This window comes from Fistularia commersonii, chromosome 21 (assembly GCF_037954325.1).
Source record: "Fistularia commersonii isolate RoL2024-O1a breed Wild chromosome 21, RoL_Fcom_v1.0, whole genome shotgun sequence".
NCBI lineage: Eukaryota > Metazoa > Chordata > Actinopteri > Syngnathiformes > Fistulariidae > Fistularia > Fistularia commersonii.
The window spans coordinates 4975725-4992191 of NC_141304.1; the positions used below are offsets into that span (position 1 = coordinate 4975725).

A 16467-nucleotide genomic window follows, 5' to 3' on the forward strand; every position below is an offset into this window, starting at 1 on the left:
CTGCAGTATATTTTGTTTTAAGATAATTGGATGGTGGTAGAACAAGCTAATCCATTCTTATGGAGGGCTCACGGTTCCGATTGTCTTGAATTACATTTGGTCTCTGCCAGGATTAGTGTTGAATTCACCTGACACTGAAGAAGGAAATATAATTTCTTTATCCTCATATGCCATGCAAATCCTCTGCTCTGAATAATTTGTTTTGTATCTGCAAGGGACAGTCATGACCAGAAAAATGTGGCTTGTTTTTTTTTTTTTTTTTCAAAACAGCGTGGTTTCATCTCTTTGCGGTGACACAAATAACATTGTGCAGCAAGCTGACAAATAGATGATCCATTGCAGGCATTGTAATTGAAAACATTGAGAGGGGGTGGACAATTCATCTATTTTGTCTCCCTCTGCTTCATATTTCCATGGAGAAATTCCTCAAAATGCAGATAATAGATAAGAGTGATATTGATTAGATGACATTGGAGGAGTGGTGAGGAGGTGTAGAGGTTCTCCATCACTAACCTCTGTGGCTGTGACTGCATCTAAATAACCTGCAGAGAGGGATAAACAGGCACATCCATCATGGGATGGCTAGTTCGGACAGTGATCGATGCCTCCACCACACCTCTTCCTCCTGGTCAGAGATTGGAAGTGACACTGGCACTCAAGAGAAATACCTGGCTTTAACCAAGCAGGGAAGTGCCTTCGCACCCCTGTGATTGAGGGATTCGGGGCAGGCTGCGTTTGCACGCCTGCGAGTTTGTCCCCTGTCACCATCCTCTGGTCCCTTTGAGTTTGTGGGATTATCCATCTTGATAGATCCTGTTTGTTTTGTCAAAGAGGAAATTGGTTTTGCACGCGCGCATGTGTGTCTGAGTGTGTGTGTTTGAACTCACCCATATGTCTTCTGTGTGCTTGTGTAAATAAAGGTGAGGATGTTTCTCTTCAATGTGAATGCCCATGAACTGTGAGCTATATCCCCTACGCCTCCTGGATCCAGTCAGTGGCTCGCCTCAGAGGTGCCAGCCTGATAGATGTGGGGTGTGTGCCAGGCAGTGCCTTCCCTCCCCACCCTTGGAGTATTAAGATTGATCCCTCGTTCCCTCCCATTTCTTTCTCTCTCACTCCACTGTGTGCCTCTGCCTTTATGAGACTGTGAATAGGTGAAGCTCACAGGCTCCAACAGATGGCCAAAGCTTCCTTCTTTCACTGGCTCTCTCTCTCTCTCTGACACACACACACACACACACACACACACACACACACACACACACACACACACGGATTTCCCCGTGAATCAGAGCTGAGAAAAAAAAAGATGCAGGGGAAATATATATAAAGGGGAGAACGAAGTTCAAACAAAAAGCTAAAAGTAATGGAAAGAAGGGGCATAGGCGAGGAATTCTGCACGGAGAAGAAGATGGTAGACGAAGCCCTACAGTAACATTGAGAATATGCCATAAAAAGAGAGAAAGGGAAATAGAAACGCAGCTGGAAAACAAACTGAGGGGGAAATTGAATTGTAGATAGAGGGAGACTCTCTCCTCCCTCTTTTCCACCCTCTTTTATTTATCTCATGTGAGACCACGCCTCCCTCCTTTCACTTGTCAGTGCATCTATAACAGCGAGCTGTCTGCACCGGGCTGCGTGGGGGGCGAGACGATCTCCTCACTCTGCCAACACAGGGGACCCGATCAGAGCAACCCAGACAGGACTAAATGGTTCTGGATTGGCCAGAAACAGGTGTGTGAACCTCCACTCTGTGTGCGTTTGTGTGTGCGTGTGTGTTTGTGGTCGTTTACAGAGGACCGCATGTGTATCACTGGGCATGTGATCGCATGCTCCTCTACAGGACTTGCTTCCAGAGTAGCAGAAGGTACAGTGCTAAAGCTTTGCCCTAGTTTACACTTGAATGCTCTGATCCAGCCTGTTCCTCTCTGAGATTTATGCATGGAGTCACTAACGGCACTTCTTATCAGGGTAAGAGAGATGAGACCTCTCATTCTCTAGACACTGCTGAGAGTATCTATCAGATAAGCGAGGAGTACTATGGGAGAAGTTTGTGGTTTTTGAGCTGGATGCTGTTGTCTCGTGCCATTTTTTTGTTTTTGTTTCTTTTCTAAACGTGTATCTCGAAAGTGATGTTTCTATATATTCCTTGTCCTGCTCAGGGACTGTTATAACATCACTTATACTCCACCCAATTTACTGAAACAAGTCAATACAGTGTTCCCGGCTCCTTCGTTTTGATTTTTTTCTTGCTTTTTTTCTCGGAGTACTTCCCTTTGTCTTCAACACATCTAACCGGCTAGTGTATTTTGAAATATGGAGCACTCATTGTCTCCCAGCGCCTGGCTTTACTCAGCCAAATATAATCATGGGAGTTGCTGAACAGTGCCTGGCTAAATTTAGAGCTACAATAACGTTCGTGAAAAAAATGCTGTTTTTTTCTAAGGGTAGAGCAGGTCGAGTTTTCGAGTGTTTACAACCCTTTTTTGCGATCGTGGATTTATCGCCCCTCAGCTTTCATTCATTCAACTGTAGCCATCACAAAGCCACCGCCACTCCTATGGCATCCCTCTTGGCTTTAGACTACATGGCTTGTCCCTGTAAATTTACTCAATATCCTTGTTTTGTCAATACCCTTATGGGTCAAAAGGCTGTGTCATCACTAAGTGTTGATGGTTAAGAGCGGTGGAGTGGAGTGGGAGGAGAAGGGGGGGGGGGGGCTGCGAGCGCTGACCCAGAGGCTGAAATATTTATGGTAGAGACAGCTGAATGGCACATGCTGTTTGTAGCAGTCTGCCTGGACGAATGAACAAATGCAAGGATGGAGGGATGAAGGGATGGACCGACGTAAGGAAGCTGAGAGAGATACATTCTTTAAGCATTCATTATTTATCACAGCGCACTCTGTCATGGAAGCTCTAACCCCCACATCAACTGGCCTCCTTTCTCGCTGAGATACCAGTGGACCGCAAGTGGAGGATTCTCCTGCTAAGTCTACCTGTCAGCTAGTCCCCAGGCATGTTCACACTACAGCCAAGCAAATGCACAATCACGCACACGCCCAGATAACCAACCCCTAATTTCACCTCGAAACACACAAAGCTCGAATTTCGGGTTTTGAATTCAACGCCGTGAACAATGGGTGCAGTCGCGCTGTCCGAATTCGTTTTCTCGTTCATCCAATAAACATAAGCATAGAGGTTTTTATACTTTAATTTCTCCAATTAGTTTTTTCAATCCTGTTTTTCTTCTCGCGTCCACCCCTCTTTATGTGACACTTGGACGCCACACACAAAGACACACAAATAATCAGTGGGAGTGGCGACCTTGAGACCTGTTGATGTTGTTTGCGGCAGCCGTGCTATGAATACATAAAGGATCGTGTGGGACTCCAGGTGAAAATGGAGCGCTTGACAAGCCGTTTGTAAAAAAGCAACAAAAAAAATGGCTGGAAATTGTGCAGGAGACCTGGCGATGCAGTTGAAGGGAGACACCACCATGAATATGTATCGTATGCTAATGCTGAGGCTGTTGACTCAAGCTGTTGATGAAAGCAGAGGACATGTTCCCCCATCGCCATGCTCGGGAGGAAGTGCTCTCAACAAATCCATTGTGGATATATGCAGCCGCATCCGTAGCCATGGGGGCAGCGCGGTGGCAGGTGGCAGATTATCAGTGACAGCAGACAAGGTGACAGCACACCCCGGTTTTCTGTGGACCTTCAGGCCATCAGGGCAGTGTCCACTCATTTTCACAACCAACTTGACCTTTTGGCTACATTTGAGGGTTGCTTAGCCGTTTTCTCCAATTAGCTTCAGTCAACTCCTTGTTCAGCCCTTTTTTATTTTGCTTCTACATGTTACATTACATTTTGGTTCCACGGCTGCTTATACAGTACAAGAGAGGAATATGATATAGGCTGAAATTATTCTGATTTTTTTTTTTTTTTTTTTTTTTTCCATGTGAGAATCTAGATTTCAGTCATGCCTTCCATACCCCAGTTGGAATCTAAGCATTTTGTACAAAGACATAAAAAGACAAAAATAGAACAGCAGCAGAAATGCCGAGGTCATAATTTCGATGCAAATGAGTTACAATGGAGTATGGGATGTAAAAAAATGAATGTGATCGCAATGTATTCGCGTGCTCCATAGTTGTGCGCATTTTAAACATTTTTTTAGTGTTTTAGGTGATGTAAATATAACGAAAATCTTGTCTCGCATTCAGTCCTTAAGGTTTATGAAAAGACGCCCGACATTCTGTAACACTCGCATGTTCCAGTTCATCTGTATGTATGAGGTTTAGCTTAGAGGTCGTATGATGAGGCAGCACGGGGAGGGGGATTGCTATGTAAATGTCGAAATCTCAATGTTGCCGCTCCTCTCAGGTCTAATGATAGAGGCTGAAGGGCTCTTTGACAACAGCTTGAACACCCCTGTCTCACCAGCGGTCGACAGCTGATAGGATCAAATAAAGCGAAGGGTGCTGGCATGAAGGTGCGCATGCATGCGTTGTGTAGCTCCTCTGCGATTGTGTGTGTGTGTGTGTGTGTGTGTGTGTGTGTGTGTGTACTTGATCTGTAGGTGGACAGGCTATGTGTGAGCACAATCAGATTTCGTCCTTTTTTTTCCCCTCTATATGGCTGAGCTGCTGCAGCTGAGGTGCCCCATGGGGAAGTGTAATTATACCCTGCTGGCCACAGAGCAAGGCTTCACTGCTCTGTCTGTCTCACGAGTGACAGTAAAGACCCCTTCTCACTTGTATCAAACAGCAAAGATGTCAGTAGCACCGGGCTATATCACTAAAAAATAGAAAAATTAAATCTTTTTCGCAGTCTCCCATAGTCAGCTTTTAGAACCCGGGGATATCCTTGGCCTTTTGCTACAGTTTTGTTATAGCTGTAAATAATTTATGACAGTATTAACTGCTGTTGCTAAGAGCGGTGATTGGGAGATTTTGGAGCAGCGCCAAACTCTGGCTCTGGTTCAAAGCTATTTTCTTCTCCACTTATTGTATCTGATAAGCCAAATCTCATTACCTTAGTTGTAATTATTTCCACAATTATTTTCATCTGCATTGTCCTCTATCCGAGGCGTTAATTCATACAGAGAGATTTCTATCAGACAGAATGTTCCTCTCGTCTGCAATTCCTTCATTAAGGAACATGTCTCCTCCACCGCCTGGTACTGGCTCTGGCCTGACTGAGGTGAGTGCATTAGGATGGCAAAAACAAACAGACACACCCCACTCCCCAGGATTTAGGCACACAATCAATGTGAGCACTTGGATAACAGCAATCTAAGTGGCCCATTGATGTTGCAATTAAATGAATGCAGGATGCAGTGGTGATGGGATGGCAGAGCCCATAAATCCATATCAGGTAAAGCATTATTAGTTCTATGATTATACTCATATAAATATACCGCAGGAGGCCTAGTTCATGTTCAGGCTTGGTGCTTGAAAACACAAAAATCTAAGAGGAAAAAAAATACATCGAATGACAAAGTGACAGTTTATTTTGTCACCCTCATTGCTGCAAGTTAAGCGCTATGCATCGTCCATTTCATCATGCTGTACCTATTATTGGCAATGTTGTGCAGCGTAGCTGCAGCACCCCTGTCTTCGTCATTTCCCCAATTCGCTACACTCCAGCTTACACCTTGATCTCCATTTCTGTGTTTGTCACCCTCACTCCATCTTTGTGTTTAGCCCTGGTCACAACTTCAGCTATCCCAGCTCTTCCCCGCCCGCACCCCTCCCTCAGGATGTTCCAGTCATTGTGTTGCCTAATAAGGTTTATGGAATTACGCCGCTCTGAAATTGGATTTTTCACTCTACCAAAGCAGTGGGACTAAAGGTTTAAGGCCACAGTATCGGAGGCAAAACTGACCTGTGACTGAACTGTTTTTCCTGACTGCACCCTCAAAGAGGGCGATTTAAGCTCCTCAGAAACAGACAGATTTCTTGTATCCGTCTTAGCAGCTGTCAATTAAATCAATGATTCAGACGGGATTTCTGTTTCCCTCATGTCAGCCACCCTCACTGACACACTTCTCCTTGTCCTCTATCTCTTCTTTTCCTTTTTTTTTTTTGAATTTAATTTCAATTTCAGGCACATTTTACTCTTCCATGCCCGACACCCAAACCAAAGCAGCTCAAATCATTCTAATCCTTAAAATCTGTCTCCCAGTGAAGCGACTGATTCTCTATGATGTACAAAGACTAGGACTCTCTAACCATGCTTATGTTTAATGAACTGTGGGATCCGCTGTTGCTCTGTCGGGCTCTGCGTTCGCTTCGGCTGAGTGGGGGGGGGGGGGGGGGGCAAAGTGGGGAGCAAGGTGAGAAAGCACCAAAGTCAGGCAGTGCACCAAGTGTGACAGTGAGATGTCGGCAGGAGAAAGTATTCATCAGGAGCAGTTTCTGGATGTGGTTTGGTGAACCTTTAATTGGAGAAGAGACAGCCCGAGTGACGAAGGATCGATAGGGACAGTACACGGGTTCTGGCCTCTTGAAGTCAATCCGCCTCCTGCCTGGTGACTAGAATGTAATCAAAGAAAAGACAGCTCCTACTCATTTACCCTTTCAGTCGAACTTCGTCGGGATCAGCCTGAACAGACGAGATGACTCATCCCGGCATATCATAGTCAGAAGATGATGAAGTTCTGAGGTTTAATCTAGTTACTTGGGACTTTTGATCTCGGCGCTTGGAAATGCCATCGCAGTTTTGGTCGTCTCTCCGAAGAACAGAAGATTATTATAACTTATAAGGCGTGATTCATCAACACAGGGGTGCTTTATACGAAGAAATACGAAATGATCCCCTCGTGTATTTTTACTTGGCTGCTAAAAATATTCACTTTCTCTTCATTTCCTTTTTGCCTGGGTAATATTCATCTTTCCGCCCTGTCACTTTCTGATGTATCATCCTCTTATTCACATCAAGGACAAGGCCAGGTGTGGCATTTTCTCTCCGTTGTAACGCTTGTCACATCGCCATGTCACCCACAACCTGTTCCAGTCGCCTCCATTCTTTCTCCCACTCACTGCCTTTTTATATTAAATCTGTCAGTCCTTTTATTTTAGTGCGACAAAATGAAAGCAAATCACTTTTGCCACTCGAAGCTTGTGGAATCTATTGACCGCAACAACTCGATGTGGATGTCATTTTTGGCCAAATAAAATCCTGTGAAAGATGTCTCTGGTGTTTTGTATCGTTGTTGCAAAATGAAAAGTTATTGTTTTTGTGTTGTTCACCGGTCACTGGCTTCTGCGTGTTAACTAATCGAGAAATATGAGTTGCAGTGCAAGGCAGGCCTCGACAGAGGTTATATACTTTTTTTTTCTTTTTTTTTTTTTATTGCTCCAGATGGAGAGACGGACAGATTGACAGGCACAGTTGTCCAGTCTTACCTTTCTTTGAGTGTCTGGCAGAACCGGCCTTGACAGAGAGCAGCTGGGATTAGAGACGTGCCTTGGCAGCGGGAAATACGGGGGGCTTATACCCTGCATATTCTTAGCATTGCTGCACATACCGAAACAGATTCCTGGTTGTGTCTGCGCAGAATAAGTCTCCAAGGAATTTCATGTCAATATTAAAGTTGGGTCGGCTCTCCCGGGTCAGCCACGTGTTTGTCATGAATACTCGTCTGATCAGAACGTGGATCGTTCGTATCCATTCCTGACATAAAACAAGGCTTTGTACGTTTGAGAGATCAAGAGTTGCGTGCCGGTGAAAAAACGTGGTCACGGCCATGGCGGTTGGCGTTGTAATGTAAAGAGCAGGGTGAAAGCAGCTGTTTTTCTGCTCCGTCAGACAAATAGGTTCAAGATTTATTCCTCTTACTGACTGAATGCAGGCAGTGCTTGTTTAGCATTACACACAGGAGGTGATCATTATCAGTAGTGCTAAAAATGTCCCAGTGTGTCTGAGGCATTTATGTGAAAATGAGACTTTTTTTTTTTCTTCTTCCAAAGGTAATATTAAACAATTGCCTGTCATCTAAGGAAACACAGCATGAATCAAACACGCTTTGTGTGAGCACTCTTAAAATTCATAAAGTTACAATCTGTGTGGGTGGATTTGCCGTACATCCTTTTTGTATAACACTGTTCGGTGCCTTTTAATCCTAACACTTAAAAGCGAATTTTTGTTTGAGAAAAAAAGTGAGAAAGAAATCGAGCAACAAAAGTGCCGCGCACTCTCCCACCGGGAAGTCTTAGCTGTGACATTTTATCACAATTACCCTGTTCTACATATCTCCTTTAAAAAATATCACAAAATTAAGTTTGCATGAAATAGATTTGGACGAATTTCAAAAGTAGGAAGCCATAGCGGTTTGAGCTAAGACCTCGACTGAGAAAAAAAATCATCCCAACCGATGGCTTCAGGCTGGATGCCTTCCTTATTTCTTAATTGTAAAATACATCCATCCATCCATCCATTATCTACTCCTTATATTGCACTCAGGAATGCAGTGATGCTGGAGCCTATCCCAGCTTTCATTGAGCGTGAGGCGGAGTCACCATTGACAGTCATGTATAGAGACAAACAAACATTTCCATAAAAATACATTCTAAGAGTCATACATAGTTCCTGGATGTGAACTTGCTGTGAGTGCAGGATAAGCCAGGAGAACGAAGTGCAGGACCGAAAGTAGAAAAGGGATCTGACAATATAAATCGGCGGAGAATAAGAAGTTAGAGTTACTCTTTTTCCCTTAACAAATACCGTACACTCTGAAGTTTGTGTTCGCTTTCAGAAGTTTTTCAGTCTCACCTCCTGTGTTCGCAGCAGCAGATTCAAAGAATACAGCATGTTCACACTGAAGCTGAGTCATATTGACGTTGGGTTCCTGGCCGAATGGAGCTGTGAAAAAATATTTTTAAGAGATCAAAATCGAAAGACATTAAAGAAAGAAGAAGTTCTGGTAGTACAGTACAGAGGCACAAGGCAAAACTTTCGATTAAGTTTGCGACATTCGCTTGAAATTCTATTTCAGTGGGTGAGGAATTGATCTTTTTTACCGGCAAAATTTTGTGTTGGTTTGCAAAAATCATCCTTCTTTTAGATCAAGATATGACCTGTGTGGATATAGGTTGATCTGTGTGTCGCTTTAGTTTCTTAGCGAGGGTGAAGGTGTTGAAAAGTAACTGAGTTGAAAAGTAACTGCCCTTGTTGTCAGTTCACTAACTCTCTTTCCTTGTTCCACATCTGGCGGGTGCTTTCTGCTGCAAACCAAGAACATGCCAAGCAAGCTTCAGTTTTTTGGAAGCGCTCCGTGCAAATTGTCTATCAAAGTCCCTCACGCCATTACATTATTCCGTTTTCTTTGCTTCCAGCACATCATTGCAAAATATTGACACTTGCTGCCTAATATATTCCGTCCACTGACAGGCGCCACTGTAACAAGAGAATCACAATTATTCACTTCAACCGTTAGTTGTCACTTTCTAGTAGAAATAAGCCGGATTACTAAAGATCTGACCCAGGAAATGAACAATAAAACTGGCCGCTGTTATGACAATTGCAAATCTTCCAGATCACCTGCCTGGTTGTGGTTGGTGTTTCATTTAGCTCAAGTCAGAGATACACGACTGCTGGCTCAACTGAGCGGAAATCTGAGATCATATAGCTGTGGGTGATGCGTTGTGTTCACACACACACACACACGGAAATACACACAGCCAGCCCCCAGTGGCCATCAGTTCAAATCAGTTCATGTCAGTAATTACAAAAAAAAAAGAAGAGTGAGAGTGGGAGAGAGATGTGGCTGAGGGAAATAGTCATGAGAATTAATGAGCAGGCTCCAAAGCAGAGAATTATTAAACCAGCTGAAAAATTGCCTTTGCCCCCCGCGGCTTTGGGCTGTACACCAGCTTCATGTCTTTACTAAACAAGCAGCAGTAACGCAGTCCACATTTCCTGCTTTAAATCAGTATTTGAATTGAGTTGGAGGATTTTTTTCTCTTTTTAATAGAAACTAAATGTAAATATTGCACATCCACACTGTATAAAAGTCGCCTTGATGCCTGTTTACTGCTAACATGCTTACGCTGATGAAACCAGAGTCACTCAGTGTGAACAGTTGGGAAACAGCACTTGGCACATGTGGGCATATTATGTGCACAGCTGTGCACGGCTGACTCATATAATCTCTGGCAGGAAAATCATTACCGTAATCAGTTCTACATTCTGGTGAACAAATAACTGTCTATTATAGCAGAAGTAGTCAACTTTTTTGGTTTTTGAATACAGTACACCAGGCTCCATAACTTTTTCCTGATAGGGCATTTGAGGGAACTTTTCCTTGATTTATTTTATTTATTTATTTATTTATTCATTTTTGTCTTTATTTTATTGTTTTTCCTTTTAAACCTTCTTCTTTTGGTGACACTACTAGGAGCAGACAGGTGAATGATGTGTCTTTGGTAAGGTATTCTGTTTGAGGACTGATCTCCACTTCAAAACCCCAGCATGAGGACAGCATCCACCTCGCTCTCCCTCCTATTCTCGCTGGCAGAGAGGGTCTTCAATGGTGCGGGATAAAGACCGAGTCTTTCAAGAGAAAACTCTTCAAAGGCATAATCCATCTGGCGAGTAAAGATCTCATCAATGTGTTTTTTTTTCTTCTAATATCACTGTGTCTTGCACAGAGCTCTGGTTGTTTTGCAGCCGGTTGCATAAGTTGCTTTTGATATGTCGTGAGTGACAATGGGTTATTTTCCTTTGCATTTTTGAGGGTTAGCCTGATGCTGGATATGATTTTTATTTATCTATTTTTATATCTCTGGGGTATGAGATGCGAGTTGTCTGACGCGATGCTTGACCCTCCCTCCTTTTCCACACGGGTGTCAAGAGCGAAACCAGTTTTCTGTCATGCGCCAGCCTGCCTTTTCCCTACTGATTAAAAGTCAAATATTAAAGTGCTCTGTTTTGAGCCAAGCCTAATTGATTCCTTCCGCCGGGTGCACATATAATGGGCTGACAGCAGGCGATACCAGGCTTTGTCAACATTGGGCATGGTGCCGGACACTCAGGACGGCTCCCTAATAAAGCCCCCTCTGAGCGTGCCAACCTGAGGCACCACACACACCGAGACCGCTTGGCAAGCATTATAGTAACAACACTGAAGCAGCTCATTGTCTTGCGGTGTGTCATGTCCCATCGGCTGGCCTGGAAGTCGGCTCTCTATTTTGTGTTAAGGTGGCTGGCCGTGAAGAAGTGTGTGTATGTGTGTCCGCGCGTCTCTTCGTAGAGAGGGAAAAAAAAAAAACTCTTCTCACCACTTGCATAACAACTCAGCTAACTTGAGCTTTCTGGAGCAACGGTGCTGAAAGAAGTTCTCATTTGAATTCCTTAGAAGAGACTTTTCTCCCACCCGGTTGTCCCGCCGTGAAGATAATTGCTCTAATAGTTGATAATCACGAGTGTGTGTAACAAAAAGCTTACCAAACACAAGATGACACCGAGTACGCCATGGCTGCCCGAACCCTTTGAAAAATGCAGGACAGCTGGTGAGGATTCTGGTTAAGGCTCATTTCATTTGCTCATACCATTTTTACACAACCTTAAACTGTGATGGAGAGATTTAATTGAATCCCTCCAGTGGTGAAACAATGTTCCTCTATCCTCCCAGGCAGTGTTCTGTCTCTCTTGTCTCCTCACCCTATTAATTTATTGTCCATTTTAAGTGCATCTTGATTTGCTTTTTTTCGCCCGCCTCCTCTACTTCAAATGTAGGATTGCAGTGTTTAATATATATCGCTCGTCAAAACACAGACATTCATCCTCGGTTCATCCTCAGCACATTTGTCGCAGATCTGACCTTTTTCTCTGAGATGCACGATTAAAAATTTCAAAGGGTCTCCGTAATCCCTATGTGCTTGAAGATTCTTGGTATATCTCCATGTCGTGTTTGGTCTTGTGTTTTTATATGCTTCATCACTGCTGATGGGAATGTGATAGAAAGAATTAAAGGTGTGCAGGGCTTAGGTCAGAGCGCCAGCTGACGGGTGCAGTAATTACTCTATTAGTAAAATAGGGCTTCGCTCTTCACTGTTGGCACCGTGCTAATTGCGACACGGGGGTGATGAACTTGATCAAGCTGCTGCTTAGTCTTTTTTTTTTTTTTTTTTTTTTTTTTGAATGTTTTGTTTTTTTTCACTCGACTTTTTTCATCGTATAACATATCAAGTCCTGCAAAAGGGAGTTGCATTTCAAATTGCATAAACACAATCCATCCCCCCAATTCCCCATGCTTTGATTGAGGCACGTCCCCAGAATTGTACTAATGATACAGCCCAGTGATGCAAATCTATTTCACACAACATATAAACACATTTGTTTTGCAAAAATGAAAGGCGACTTGTCAAGATTATATAAGAAGATAAGCTGAATAACACATTCAATTTGTGGTGCTATTAGACTAAATGACATAGTTGCATATCATCTGTTAACTATTTTCATAAAATAAGGATCAATAGAACATAGCATTTCTAAAACTGCCTCTGAGTACCATTATGTGTGATGCAGAGACATTCCAGAGAGAAAAAGACAACCATGTCTTTTACAGTCTTGACAGTATCATCATCTGCCATTTACAATTTTATTTAGTTGGAGATCTCAGGACAGTCTGTCAATCACTAAATCTTTGTCAGTGTTCCCTGTAGGCTCTGCAGTAAAGTTCCATTGTCTGAACATGATGTTTCCTCGTGGGTGTAATTATTTTCATCATCTGTATGTGACAGTTGAAAGTTTGCCACTTTTATTTTTTTATGTGTTTATTCTGAATCACCGCTCCCAATAGATGAAGCACTTGAACTCCGCTTCAGGCCCTGCACTGGATGTTCTTGCAGTGAACTCGAACTTTCACAAATTATTGGCCGCAGGCATCATAACACCAATCCTAAACTAATGGGAAGTGGAAAATATGAATTCTAAACACATTTATGCATCTCCTCGTTGGGTAACAGGAGGCTAACAGAAAGACAATCCACATTTGGAGGGATTCTTCTTCAAAATACAATTCCTTGTTTTTTTTTGCCCCATATTTAGAATCAGATAGAAGGAAGGATAGCAAGAAGACGAGAGTGAAAAGTGAAAACTGTGTGTGCAGGCAGCTGGCTGCCGATGGAGTGCAGCTTTAGAATATGTTAAGGGCGAAATCGCAACACATACCTTTTCTACCACCTGTGAAAATCCGCTGGACTTTGCACCTGAATATTTTTCACATCCCACTGCAGTGTGACCAATTGCAGTCACAGCGAAACAGGCTCCCAGCAGCTTCACTAGTCAAGGACACTAAAATGTAATCAAAGTGTCCTCTCCCCTGGGAGCAGAGGTTTGACTCGTACTGCCCTCCTCTACCATACCCGTTGTAGATTCCAGGTGAAGTGTTGGGAATGAGGCGTGTGTGTGTGTGGGTGTGTGTATTTGGGGGGGTTATGATCACAACCCCGGGACGCCGCCTTTGGTTGTGATCCGTTGGCTGCCTTTCTGACAGCTGCTTAATGGATGGCTAAAAGGAAGGAATCAAGTCCAAAAGACCACTACTGTGACCTTGACAGGGGTCTGTGCAGGGGGGGCAGAAAAGATGAAGCGCTATAATACATACTTTTTGGCAGGTGGTTTATCTTCTCTCTCTGCCTCCCTATCACTCTCTCTCTCTCTCTCAATCTCATCATTGGAGCTGTTCAGTAGTTTCTGCACTCCTATTAGCAACCTCATTAGCAGCTCCAATATGTAAATTTGACATTTAAATCTTTACTCCCCTGTGCTAAGTGTATATATGTTTAAGTTTTGAGCCAAAAATTCAAAACAACTTTTTTTCACTAGCCTTAAAAGCTATACCTTTTTAACATGTAAAATTCATTTTTACAGATAAATACCATTCAGGAGAGCAATAACTGTCAAATGAGTCAGTCTGTATTTTCTTTTGTTAACTTTTCAGAAAATAAGTTGATTCTGTTTTTAACGGCAGCACTTCACTCCAAACTATCAATATACTACATTCGTTGTAATCATTTTTCTTCCACTGAAATATTAATATAAAGCATTTAACTGTGTCCTACATATTGATTTTACACTTGTTAATTAGTCTGCATGTTAAAGGGTGTGCATGCGTTCGTGTTCGGGCGTGGGCGTACATGAGAGTTGCGCCTCCTTCCTCGGATACACATCAGAGGGAGGTCAGGGCTTCAGGGAGAACCAATAAGCATCATCCACTGTGAGGGGAGGCCAACTACCACCTGATCAATCTGAGCACTCATTAAAAGGCTGCCAAGGTCTTCGCAACCCGATACAATATCAATACTGTAGCACCACAGAGAGTCCTCTGGAGCTATTAGGAACGCCACTGGCAGCTTAACTATCATTACCGGGCAGGCAACATGCCAGGCACCCCCTTAGTGGGCCATTTAGGCTCCCCCCTTGGTCTCAAACACAGGTCAGGACAGACAGATGGGCTGTCTGGGCAGCTGTCCCATCATGGCGCTGAGAGAGATGGATGCTGACCTGTAGAAGAGGAGGCAGGCTCCCCTCACAGCGGGTTTTTTTTTTGTTTTTTTTTTGTGTTGAGCACACACCTTTGTGGTTGCAGGTGAATATTTCACATGATTGCAAGGATATTCACACAGGCTGGGATTGATTCAAAATGGTCATGTTTACCCATTCACATGTTCATACGCACACGTTCATACAGTGGTTTGCATACAAGTGTCCAACTGTTCATGAGGGCCAAGAAGGGGTTGAGTGTATTGCATTAGGATGCGTCCCTTTAGAAGCATTTCCCCAGCACTCTGTCGGTGTTGTCATTTTTTTTTTAATCTGCTAGTGTTTTGGCACATCCTGAGATTCCCGCTGGGAGAACCACAAGGAATGAATGGCACTCTGAGCATACGGGGAGGAATATAAGTGTCCATACACAGAAAGCTTCCGTAATTCAGACCATTGTGTCGAGGTCTCCCCCTCTGTGCTCCAATCTTAACCTCCTGTGTGGTTCTGATAGGGGAAGGAGGGATCAGTCGGTGCGTCTCTAAACCCTCAGTAATCCCCTGACAAAAGGTCCCAGAGAAAGCCAGCGAGTGAAGGTGGCGGGGGTTAGAACAGCATTTGGGAGGAGTCCCTCGCCAACCCCCAAGGGTATACTTAACATTAGGTAAAATGCTGCTCGGGATATCTGCTGACCCCCCGCCACATGGTAAAATAGTAAAACATCCCATCACTTTGTAGGGCCTCTTTGAGTCTAAAGTAGCTGTTTCAGGCATATGGAAAGAAAATTCCCCTGATGCTGCTTCATTTGAACTGTAACTTCCACTTTTTTTTTTTTTGAAAGATGAGACAAAATATTGTCTGTCATCGCCTGTGAGGGGCAGCCTGTCACGCAGGTGCTAGTGCGAGATAGAGCAATGACATTTCTTTAAAATGCATCAAACAGGATTCTTTAAACATTTTAGTTATTCTGTCATGTTTACAGCTTGACAAGACACCATTGTTTAGAGATTATTGCATTATCTGTCAAAGATAGATATCCCATGAACGTTCCTGTTGCCTTTCAGCAGGCTTTACCATATCCTATCTTGATTTACAGCTGATTTTTAATTGGCACCGCAGTCGTGCAATGTCATATGGAAGTCACTTGGCTGCGCTGGGGTCTCAGTGAGGTAGTTATGCCAGCGTAACAATGAGCCTGGGCTGATTTGTCTGTAATCCATTTAGCTGAGAGGTGACACCCTGCAGGGGGGCTTTGCCTCTGGTCAGTAAGTGCCAATACGAAACAGCCATCACTCAGTGGGCCGCCCTGTCCACCAGCTTGCTCACTTGTTTCAGCTGTCAGCTCGACCCCCCCACTCCCACCCTCCACCCCCATCTCAAAGACGACGGTGACTGTGCCGCTCTCTCAGACGCACCGCAAATGGCTTTTCGCATCCGAAACCTCCGTTGGAAAGGAAAAGCGAGGGACACGCACAGACTGCAAAACAGGCACATTTCCCCCTCGCCGTCTGAAAAAAAGAAAAACAACTGAAGTAAAAACAGCAACTTATTTACAAAATGCCATTGACAGTTCCTCATTCTCTCAGTCTTAAACTCCTGGAGGTGGGGCTGGGAGTTTGGGGGTGGAGGGCTAACCCGAAAGCGGGACAATCGGAGCTCTGTTTGTGTTTTCTCTAACACCTCCGTGTTCTTTTTGGGCTCCCTTGGTGCGTGTACCATTGGGGTGCAAAGAAGGAGGGGTAAAATGTCACAACCCTCTCCTGGACCATGCTCGAAGCCTCTCCCCCCGCAGACCACCACGGAAGCCCTGCATGCCGCCCGGTTGCTACTGGAAACAGAGACCGACGGGGGCCACAGACGTGTGAATGATAAGCGGCGTTGGTAAGACATAAAGACCAGATTCAGCCACCAGCCACCCTCACTGCAGTTTCTGATGTGATGTGTCGCTGAAGCACTCATTATAGGGTACATCT

General features: G+C 44.0%; 1 protein-coding gene across 4 annotated transcripts in view; it reads left to right on the forward strand.

The window, feature by feature from the left end:
• Positions 1 to 1584: 1584 nt before the first annotated feature.
• The window catches only part of sulf2a (sulfatase 2a), a 34257-nt gene continuing 19374 nt past the window's right edge, over positions 1585 to 16467 (forward strand). For all 4 annotated transcript variants that reach the window (XM_086167812.1, XM_086167814.1, XM_086167813.1 and 1 more), the window contains exon 1: positions 1585 to 1734. The gene's annotated coding sequence lies outside the window, so the exon portion shown is untranslated. The remainder of the gene's footprint in view (positions 1735 to 16467) is intronic.